Source organism: Dama dama, chromosome 3 (assembly GCF_033118175.1).
Source record: "Dama dama isolate Ldn47 chromosome 3, ASM3311817v1, whole genome shotgun sequence".
In the NCBI taxonomy this organism is placed as follows: Eukaryota; Metazoa; Chordata; class Mammalia; order Artiodactyla; family Cervidae; genus Dama; species Dama dama.
Window position 1 is genome coordinate 57,208,357 of NC_083683.1, and position 10,109 is coordinate 57,218,465.

Below are 10,109 nucleotides of genomic sequence, written 5' to 3' on the forward strand. Positions count from 1 at the left end.
TAATAACTCATTGTAATTTTGATTTGCATTTCTCTAATAATTAATGATGTTGAACACTTTTCACATGCTTTTTGACCATCTATATATCTTTGCTGAAGAAATGTCTACTTAGATCTTCCAGTTTTTTATTCAGTTATTTGTTTTTTGATATTGAGTAACATGTATATTTTGGAGATTAATCTCTTGTCAGTTGCTTCATTTGCAATATTTCTCATTCTGAGAGTTGTCTTTCTGTTTTATTTATGATTTCCTTTGCTCTGAAATAGAGATTACACATAATTGAATACATGGATTTATTTTGAACTTTAAATTATTTGAGTTAAACAATCTACAAACTGGCTTTGTTGCTAAAGGTTATTTTGCCCTCACGTGTGACTTTTGTCTTTAATTTTTCCAGAAAATGGTTTAAAAGGAAGTTTTCAAGGAAAATAAAATTTATTTTTTAACTTCATATATTGTAGAGGCAATAATTTGAAAGATGTAAAGATTACCTGGATAACAGATAATCCATCATCTTTAATATTATTTGTTGTATTAGATGTTTTCTAATATCTCTTTAACATTCTATACTTATTTGATTCTTTTTTGATTTTTAGCCTCTGATCCTAATGAGATCAGGGTGAGTAGAATTGTATCTTACTATATATCCCTCTGGAGGAGAGGATGGCAACCCACTCCAGTATTCTTGCCTGAAGAATCACCCTGGAGAGAAGAGCCTGACGGGCTGCAGTCCATGGGGTTGCAAAGAGTTGGACATGACTTTGCGACCAAGCACGTATGTCCCTCTAGTGGCTAGAATTTAAAAGGAGTGCAATATTAAGAAAGAAAAAGAATCACAATTGTTCCAAAGAAAGAATACGCCTTTAGGGAAGGAAAAGGACCAAGAAGAACAGAAAGTAAGTGAACTAGCGAGTGGGGGAAAAATTAGATAAGAGGTCATGTAGGTAGAATAGCTAAGGTGAGAGGATCTAAGTATTCAGTCTTTTCCAAGCAGACATTGCACCAGGAATTTATCATGTATTTTCTCACTTAATGTTCACAAAAACTCCACAAAGAGGATACAGGCAAAAAAGTTGAATCTTAGAGGGTAAAATAACATAATCAAATCATACTGTTAGAATAAACATTGATGATTAAGTGGATGGAAGTTTTCCTTCCGTATAAGGTGGCAATTTTCTGTTGATTCAACAACTGGATAAGCAGGAGTATGATAAATGAATGTGACAGGGCCACCACCCTAACACACACCTATCTACCTACTTATAGTTCTTGTAGAACTGGAAGTAAGGGGTGGAGTTCATTGATGACATCTAGGTTCTTTGCTCCAAACATGAAGCTTAAATAGGTGGAGGGGAAAAAAGAAACAAAAAAAAAAAACCCTACAACCCAGCAACACCATGATGATTTGGGCTAAAGAAATAGTTTATATATACCAGTTCTATAAAATGCAGTATTCACATGCAGGAATTCTTCATGATCTTGGATTAAGAGAGATAATAGGTTCATCTATCACATATGCCTGCTGTTTCTTATTTTTCTTTAGCTATTTTCATGACCTGTAATACTGTATCTATAGCCAAAGGCTAGGGATGGGCTGTTTAGTAAAACAGTACACTGGTTCCGGGCAATATCTAGACACTGAAGAGTTTCAAAGACATGTCTTAGGCAATGAAATAAGACATGTGCTATGGAGTGCTTTTTAAATTCTGAAAACTGCTTGTCAAAATCTAGAGTTTATTGCTTTCTAAACTAATTTTTTTTAAAGTTTTTAAATGAGCACTTAATACACATTTAAAAAAATTTCCTGTAAGGTAGATCTTGCTAGGACATCTTTGCTAGTCTAACTGAATATCAAACTTAGGATTTTGAATAGGTTGATAGTTTTTCTTTAAAATACCATTAGGTATGATAAAAAATTTATGAAGTTCTTTCCTTAGACTATGTCTTCAATGGATAATTTATTGATCTTTCAAAGCCCATCAATTGTTCTGCTTCTTGGTACTATTTGTATACTTCTTTTATCCTTTTATAAGATTTTCATTTCTTTTGAAGAAATCGTTCTATTTATTATGATACTTTTATTTTTAAAAGTAAAAGTGGTACTGACAAGTCAAAAAAGTCAAAGTGTATAAAGAATACACTCATAATCTCTATCTTCTCCCTTTAGTCCTGCCCCAAAGTACAACCCACTTGATCAAATTGAAGGATGATCTCCAAACCTTTCTTTCTTTTCATACAAATATATACAGAATTTATTTCCTTTTTATTGCTTACTCCACGTAGAATTCTGTAACTCAAAAACTTCTTCTTAGTAGGAGTATATTATTCCATACTTTGTTGCTGTTATTGTTGTCACTAAATCATGTGCAACTCTGCAATCCTATGGGCTGCAACATGCCAGGCTTCTGGGTCCTTCACTGTCTCCCAGAGTTCACTCAAATTCATGTCCTCTGAGGTGGTGATGCTATCTAACCATCTCATCCTCTGCCATCCCCTTCTCCTTTTGCCTTCAATATTTCCCAAATTCAGGGTCTTTTCCAATGAGTCAGATGTTTTCATCAGGTGGCCAAAGTATTGGAGCTTCAGCTTCAGCATCAGTCCTTCCAATGAATATTCCAGGGCTGATTTCCTTTAGGATTGACTGGTTTGATCTCCTCAAAGTCCAGTGGATGCTCAAGAGTCTTCTCCAGCACCACAATTCAAAAGCATCAATTCTTTGGCGCTCAGCCTTCTTTATGGTCCAACTCTCATACCCATACATAGCTACTAAAAAAACTACACCTTTGACTATGTGCACCTTTGTTGGCAAAGTGATGTCTCTGCTCTAATACGCTATCTAGGTTTGTCATAGCTTTCCTTCCAAGGAGCAAATGTCTTTTAGTTCCATGTTTGCACTCACTGTCCACAGTGATTTTGGAGACCAAGAAAAGAAAGTCTGTCACTGCTTCCACTTTCCCCCTCTACTTGCCGTGAAGTGATGGGACCGGATACCATGATCTTCTTTTGCGTAATAGTGAGTTTTATGCTAGCTTTTTTACTCTCATTTTTCACCCTCATCAAGAGGCTCTGAAGTTCCTCTTTACTTTCTGCCATTATAGTGGTATCATCTGCATATCTGAGGTTATTGATATTTCTCCCAGCAATCTTGATTCCAACTTATGATTCATCCAGTCTGGCATTTCACATGATGTACTCTACATAGAAATTAAATAAGCAGCCTTGTCGTACCCCTTTCCCATTTTGAATGAATCAATTATGTGACACAAATAAATAGATATCCCATGTTCTTGAGTTGTAAGAATTAATACTGTTAAAGTGGCCATACTACCCAAAACAGACTACAGATTCAATCCAACATCTATCAAAATACTCATGACATTCTTCATAGAACTAGAACAAACAATCCCAAAGTTTGTAACAGAATCACTGAATATACAAAGCATCTTGAGAAAGAACAATAAGAAAGAGATATCACATTCCCTGACTTCAAATTATACTGCAAAGCCACAGTCATCAAAACAATAGGGTGGTCAGTGTGTCTCGAGGCTGTGGCTGCAGAGGAAGCACCTGAAGAGGAGCTGCAAAGATGCTGTCCATGCGCATCGCCATGGCCATACCCATGCCCTCCCTCTGAGAGCTGGGCTGGTCTCCAAAAATTCTTTGGGATCATCCTTCATTGCTGCAAGAAACTTCCATGCCTCTAACTCTCATCTTCAGAAGACTGGCATTGCTGAGGTGTCCTCTGTTCTCGAAGAGCATATTCTTGGAGCTGATACCTCTGTTAACCTTGAAGAGACTGGGCATGTTTTAAATATTGGTGATTATATTGCCCAGGTACTTGGGGTAAGAAATGCTCAAGCAGAAGAAATGGTAGAATTTTCTTCAGGTTTAAAGGGCATGTCTCTGAACTTGGAGCCTGACAATGTTGGTGTTGTCATGTTTGGAAATGATAAACTAATTAAGGAAGGAGATATTGTGAAGAGAACTGGGGCTATTGTAGATGTTCCAGTCAGTGAGAAGCTGCTGGGTCGTGTAGTTGATGCCCTTGGTAATGCCATTGATGCAAAGTGTCCAATTGGTTCCAAGGCCCGAAGACGAGTTGGCTTGAAATCCCCTGGGATCATTCCCCGAATCTCTGTGTGGGAACCAATGCAAACTGGCATTAAAGCTATGGATAGCTTAGTGACGATTGGTTGTGGTCAGTGTGATCTGGTTATTGGTGACTGACAGGTTGGCAAAACATCAATTGCCAGAAACGTCATTAACCAGAAACGATTCAGTGTTGGAACTGATGAAAAGAAGAAGCTGTACTGTAACCATGTTGCTATTTGTCCAAAGAGATCCCCTGCTGCCCAGCTAGTGAAGAGATTTACAGATTTAGATGCCATGAAGTACACCATTGTGGTTTCAGCTACTGCTTCAGATGCTGCCCCACTTTAACACCTGGCTCCTTACTCTGGATGTTCAATGGGAGAATATTTTAGGGATAATGGCAAACATGCTTTGATCATTTATGATGACTTACCCACACAGGCAGTTGCTTATTGTCAGATATCTATGCTGCGCTGCCAACCCCCGAGTTGTGAGGCCTATCCTCATGATGTGGTCTACCTTCACTCCTGTATACTGGAGAGAGCAGCTAAAATGAATGCTTTTGATGGTGTCTCATTAACTGCTCTACCAGTCATAGAAACACAAGCTGGTGATGTGTCTGCTTATATCCCAACAAACGTCATTTCCATCACTGACAAAAGATCTTCTTGGAAACAGAATTGTTCTACAAAGGTATCTGCCCTGCCATTAATGTTGGTTTGTCTGTGCCCTGTGTTGGATCTGCTGCCCAAACCAGGGCCATGAAACAGGTGGCAGGTGCCATGAAACGAGTTGGCTCAGAATCGTGAGGATGCTGTTCTTGCCCAGTTCAATTCTGACCTTGATGCTGCCACTCAACAACTCTTGAGTCGTGGTGTGCGTTTGACTGAGCTGCTGAAGCAAGCACAGTATTCTCCCATGACTACTGAAGAGCACGTGGCTGTTATCTATGCGGGTGACAGGGGCTTTCTTGACAAGCTGGAGCCCAGCAAGATATCAAAATTTGATAATGCTTTCTTGCCTCATGTTATCAGCCAACGTCAAGCCCTGTTGGGCAAAATCAGGACCAATGGAAAGATCTCAGAAGAGACAGATGCAAAGCTGAAAGAGATTGTAACAAACTTCTTGGCTGGATTTGAAGCTTAAACTCCTGTGGATTCACATCAAATGCCAGTTTGGTTTTGTCACTGTTTCTTCTAGTTCCACTCATAAAAGGATTACTCCAATACTGCAGATGTGCAGTAATCACATTAAAATAAAGTTTCCATGATAAAAAAAACAAAACAAAACAATATGGTATTGACACAAACAGACAGATGACAAATGAAACAGAATAGAAAATCCAGAAATGAACCTATGCTTATATGATCAACTAATCTACATTGATGAAAACAATCGTATGCCATGAGGTAAAAACAGCCTGTTTAATATATGTTGTGAGATAACTGGACAGCTACATGCAAAGAATAAAAATGGACCACTTTATCATATCATATACAAACATAAACTAAAAATGAATTAAATATTTAAATGAGACCATAAATCTCCTAGAAGAAAATAAAAGCAGTAACCTCTTTGACATCAATCTTAGCAACATTTTAAAAATTTGTCTCCTCATGCAAGGACAACAAAAAGCAAAAATAAACTAATAGGACTACATCAGGCTAAAAGCTTTTCACAGCAGAGGAAGTCAAGGGCAAAATGAAAAGGTGACCCACAGAATGGAAGAAGTTATTTGTAAATGATATCTCTGATAAGAGATTGATATCCAAAAATACAAATAAATACATAAATGTAATATAAAGAAAACAATTGAAGATGGGCAGAGGATCTGAATAGCCACCAAAGAAGACATATAAGTGGTCATCAAGCACATGAAACAGTGCTCAACATCACTAGTCATCAGGGAAACACACATCAAAACCGCAACGAGATACCGTCCCACAACCGTCAGAATGACTTTTATCAAAAAGGCATAAAGTAACTGCTGAAGAGGCTTCAGAGAAAAGGAAATCCTAGTATGTGCTAGTGCAATTATAAATAGATGCAAACCTTATGGAAACAGTATGAAGATGCCTCAAAAAACTTAAGATAGATTATATATGATCCAGCAATTCCACTTTGGGGAATTCACCTGAAGAAAACAAAAACTCCACTAATTTGAATATATATGCATTCAATATCATATATATTTAATATATATATATCCTTATAGTCACTGCAGAATTATTTATGATAATCAAAATACTGAAGTAACTTAAGTATCCATCAATGGATAAATTGATAAGGAAGGTGTGATAGCTATATATATATACATATACCACAATGGTATATGTATGTATGGACAATTATGTAATATGTCCATATTATGTAATATGGACAATAGACAATTATTCCAATATAAAAAAGAATAAAATCTTGCCTTTGAGGCAAGAGAGATAGATCTGGGTACTAAGTAGTATACTAGAAAAACAGTGTATGGTTTCACTTATATGTGGTGTTTAAAAAAACAAAACAAATGAATAAACAGAACAAAATGGAAAAAAAGACTGATATATACAGAGAATAAACTGGTGGTTGTCAGAGCAGAGAGGGATGGGTGAAATAGGTAAAGAGGATTAAGGGATACAAATTCCCATCTATAAAATAAAAGTCATGAAGATGTAATGTACATATAGGAATATAGTCTACTGTAACAACTTTGTATGATGATAGACTGTAACTGAACTTTATTGTGGCTATCATTTTATAATGTGTAAATAAATTGATCCTAAAGGAAATCAGTCCTGAATATTCATTGGAAGGACTGATGCTGAAGCTGAAGCTCCAATACTTTGGCCGACCTGATGCAAAGAACTGACTCATTGAAAAAGACCCTGATGCTGGGAGAGATTAGAGGCAGGAGGAGAAGGGGACGACAGAGGATAAGACGGTTGGATGGCATCACCAACTCAATGGGCATGAGTTTGTACAAGCTCTGGGTGTTGGTGATGGACAGGGAAGTCTGGCGTAAAGCAGTCCATGGGGTCACAAAGAATTGGACATGACTGAGTGATTGAACTGAACTGAAATAAATTGAATCATTATGTTGCATACCCAAAAATAATATAATATTTTATGTTAATTATAACTTAAAAAGCAGATTTTTAATAAGGTCCTACAGAATAGCTTCTCAAAAATGGGATGGGTGAATTAATAGATATTTTCAAATATCTCCAAAGGATAGTAGCATTCACTTCAGGAAAACATAAGAATATCTGTCTGTTGAGGCCCCTCTGCAAAACATCTTTTAATGTTTACCAAACTGATAAAACAAAAAAACCAGTACCCTCAATCTTTTACATATTTGAGTCCATGTCTTACAGGACACAGTACCATGCCTTGGTTACATCTAAAATACCTGCCTTTTTATTTCTTTAACAGTACAATATCATTTCCCCTTTGGAAATTATCACAGTCTGTAATTATTTGCTTTATTTATATACACATTCAATGCCTGAATCTTTCGATAGAATGTAAATTCCATGAGGAAAGGGACCATGCTTAAGCTAGTTACCATTGTTTCTCCAGATAAAAAAGTATCTAATCAACAACTGCTTGTTTTTCCATAAATTCAGCCTCTAGATTGTCAGTGTGTTGATATTATGGACTATTGCACATTTAAATTCAGATTATTCTCTAATATTTAGTAAGTAAATGCTAGTTAAAACCATACATGAAGAGAGGAAGTGGTCAATATGATAGAGTAGAAAGACACTAAATTCAGTTCCTCCCACAGACACACCAAAATTCCAAATGCTTAGTCCTTCCCACAAAATACCCAAAACAAAAACAAAAAACAAAGTTACATTACTTAATGGAGCAACTAGCTATGAGAGTAACTTGAGAGCAACTAGCTATAAGAGTAACTTTTATTTCAGTAAAAGATTTTCTACAAATAAAGATATAGTGAAGGAAACAGAATAAGTAGGTGGGATAGAGGCACAGTATAATTAAGACCCATACCCCGGGGTAGGCAATGCACGAACAGAAGAATAATAAAAACTGCAAAAGCTCTCCCCAAGAAGCAAGGGGTTCAAGTCAGATCTAGGAAGCAGAGAGTTCCAAATAAGATGAACCCAAAGAAGTCCACGCCAAGACACATTATAACAAATATGGCAAAAATTAAAAAGAAAAAGAAAGTCTTAAAGGGAGCAAGGAAAAAGAATCTTAAAAGAAGCACAAAGGAACTCGCATAAGAACATCAGCTGGCTTTTCAGGTGAAACTGCAGACCAGAAGGATATAGTGTAATACACTGAAAGCAATGAAACAGAAAAATTCTATGATCAGGAATACTCTACCAGGCATATTTAACATTCATATTGGAAGAGGAGAAAAAGTTTCACAGACAGCCAAAATGTAAAAGAATTTATCACCTGTACACCAATTTTAAAAGAAATGTTAGAGGAACTTCTCTAAGCAGACAAAAAAAGATCACAATTACAAACATAAAAAGTATGAAGGGAAAAAAATCACCTTGGTAAATAAAAATATATAGTTAAGTTAACAGATCAGTCACTTATAAAACCAGTGGGAGGGTAATATAATCATCAATGTTTATGAAAAGTAGTTAAGGAATACACAAAACAGAAAGATATAAAAATGTAGAGTGATTCGAATGTATTCAAAATGAAGAGATCATCAACTTAAAATATATAACAAATATAAAAATAAAGAATAACCAACAAATTACAAGCATAGAAAGCAAAAGTAAAGAAGATGAATGGAACAAAAGAGAAGTACAAAACCAAAAACATGGCCATAGTACGTACCCATCACTAATTAATTTAGATGTAAATGTATTAAATGCTCCAATCAGAAGATGTAGGGTAGCTAAATGGCTTTTTTATAAAAGAGAATAATATTTATATATATACACATACAAATAGCTGATCTAAAGACACACGCACACTGAAAATGAGGAGATACAAAAATATGTTCCATGAAAATGGAAATGAAAAAGCTAAGACAGCAATACTTAGATAAAACAAACTTTATAACCTTGTATCGAGAGACAAAGAAAGGCATTACATAATAATAAAGAGATCAAGTATAGCAGGAAGATGTAACAATTATAGATGTTCCCATCATAGACACACCTAAATACATAAAACAAATATCAACAATATAAAGGGAGAAATTTACAGTAATACAATAAAGGACAGGTCACTCAGACAGAAAATCAGTTAAGGAAACACTAACTTTAAATAGCACATTAACTCATACGAAATTAATAGATTATATACAAAATATTTCACCAAAACCAGCAGAATACACTTTCAAGTGCACATGGGCTATTCTTCAGCATAGATTTCACACTAGATCACAAAAGAAGTATCAATACATTTAGAAGGTTGAAATCATATTAAAAATCTTTTCCAACCACAAAGTATGAAATTAGAAATTACCTACATTAAAAAAAATCTATAAAAACCACAAACACTTGGAGGCTACTCAACATCCTTCTATACAACCAAAATGGTCACTGAAGAAACTAAAGAGGAAACTTTAAAATACCCGAAGCTATTAAAATGGAAACACAACATTCCAAAATCTATGGAATGCAGCAAAAGTGTTTCTAAGACAGAAGATCATAGCAATAAGCTTACATCAAGAAACAACACAATCTTAAAGAAACAATCTAAACCTTATAGCTAAATGAACTGTAAAAAAAAAAAAACAAACAAACCAGAAGTTAGTAGAAGGAAACAAACAATGAATATCAAAGCACATATAAATAAAATAAAGACTAAAATTAAAGTAGAAAACATCAATGAAACTAAGATGTCATTCTTTGGAAAGATAACAAAATTGGTCAACTTTTAACCATACTCATGAAGAAAAAAGGAAGGTACAAATTAAGAAAATCAGAAATGAAGCTGACACCACTGAAATACAAAGGATCATGAGATTACTATGAAGAGTTATACACCAATAAAATGGAAAACTTGGAAGGAATGGATACATTTCTAGAAAT

The 10,109-nt window shown here is 35.3% G+C and overlaps 1 pseudogene; it reads left to right on the top strand.

The window, feature by feature from the left end:
* The first annotated feature begins 3,586 nt into the window (after window positions 1-3,586).
* LOC133042471 (ATP synthase subunit alpha, mitochondrial-like) lies at window positions 3,587-5,335 on the top strand (annotated as a pseudogene).
* Window positions 5,336-10,109: the final 4,774 nt, after the last annotated feature.